General features: G+C 38.8%; 1 pseudogene; it reads right to left on the minus strand.

The window, feature by feature from the left end:
- Positions 1-1538: 1538 nt before the first annotated feature.
- LOC132267839 (small nucleolar RNA R71) lies at positions 1539-1637 on the minus strand (annotated as a pseudogene).
- Between the last annotated feature and the right edge of the window lie 240 nt (positions 1638-1877).

Consider the following 1877-nt stretch of genomic DNA (forward strand, 5'->3'; position numbering starts at 1 on the left):
GAAAAGTATATTTAGTGGTGATCTCTAAACCCCAAGATCTCTCTCTCTCTCTCTCTTTTATTCTCTTTATTGCATTACTGTTTACTTTAGTTTAAATTGCATCTTAGTGTAATTCAACCACCAACCAATCTTTTGATCATTCAACCTACTAACCCTAATCTTGATTCCTCAACCTAATACGACTCACCAATCTCTTGGGATGATCCCTACTTGCCCTAACTATATTTTTAGTGAAAGGTAGTAGTGGCAATTTCTAAATGTAAAACTTGGCCACATTCATCATAGCTTTACACCACTATCTTTTTGGTGCACAAACTTTGGGTCGATGTGCGATTATCCTTCCCACCAAGTTTTTGGCGCCGTTGCCGGGGATTGATTGAAGGCAACGTTGTATTTGTGGAATCAATTAGGAATTAGTACTCTTTTGATCGTGCATTTACTTTGTTTTCATTTTTATTTTGATTACTTATTATGTTTGTTCTTGTTTGACAAGGAGTAATGAGCTAGGAAGTAAGCAAAGGAGCTAAGCAAAGAAGGAAAAAGCTAAAAATCTAAAAATTTGCAAAGCTAAAATTGGAGTTGAAGTGCTAAAGGACCTTTATGAGCTTTTCCTTACTCAACCCTTAGTTAAATCGTCGGCCCACGTGGAGGCTTGTATTTCAGTTCTTAGATAAATCGTGAGCCCGCGTGGAGGCATTTTATTGTTCTTTGCATATTTTTGAAAGCATGGGAGTATAGGATCATTGTATGTGGAGAAAGTTTGTTGATTGTTGATTTGTTGTGAAGGTGAAGTGTTTGTCATTATTGCTTCTTGTGTTACATTGTGCATGCATGGTCGTAGATCATTAAGACCCACTCTTATCCCTTTTAATTTTCATATTGAATCCGTTGTTTGCAACCCTAGGGGAAGAGGAAGTTCTAGTCAATCCATTGCATTAAATGGAAGGACACAATGAGGACCTTGGTCACATAGACCAACAAAGTATCCTCCGTTCCAATGTCCATCATGATAACATGCAAGTACCATTAGGTATGCCGAGGCCATTTGTTCATCCACCACAACAACAAAGCCAAGTTCCGTTGGGAATACCAAGGCCAATGTATGCTCCACCACTTCTCGTCATCCAAGGAAATCAAGGTGCCCATGTTGCACCTCTAATTGCTAATCCTCCCCTTGCTTTAAGAGATCACTATGTGCCTAATGAATATATTGCACCCACATGCATTCAATTGCCACCATTTAGAGCACACCAGTATGAAATCAAGCCACAAACCATACAAATGCTTCCTAATTATCTTGGACTTCCAAGTGAAGAACCTTACAAGCATTTGGATGAGTTTCTTAAAGTATGTTCCACCGTTAGATATACGGACATGCTGGAAGAGGTCTTAAGGCTAAAAATTTTTCTATTCACCCTTAAAGACAAGGCAAAATATTGGTTTAACAATCTTAGGCCTTTTTCAATAACTTCTTGGGCAGAAATGCAATAAGAGTTCTTGAAGAAGTACTATCCGGTTTCTAAGACCAATGCCATGAGAACTTCAATTAGGGAATTTTCATATGGGGATAGGGAAACATTTCATGAGGCATGGGAACGCTTTAATGAATTGCTTAGGAAATGTCCACATCATGACATGCCCAAATGGTAATTAGTTCAATATTTCTTTGAGAGCTTATCGGATAATTACAAGGGCATGGTTGATGCTTCCATGGGTGGCTCTTACATTGATAGGCATGGGGATTACGTGTGGCGTCTTTATGAGAGCATGAGTGAGCATTCTTTGCATCAAACTTTATCTTCGAAGAATGGTAGAAATTCTAGTGGTAAGAAGAGTGTTGGCTTACATCAAGTCGACCACTCCAATGAAATTGCCGC

This window comes from Cornus florida, unplaced genomic scaffold (genome assembly GCF_030987335.1).
Source record: "Cornus florida cultivar Cherokee Brave unplaced genomic scaffold, ASM3098733v1 CherokeeBrave_3.0.0_Hap2_Chr07, whole genome shotgun sequence".
NCBI lineage: Eukaryota > Viridiplantae > Streptophyta > Magnoliopsida > Cornales > Cornaceae > Cornus > Cornus florida.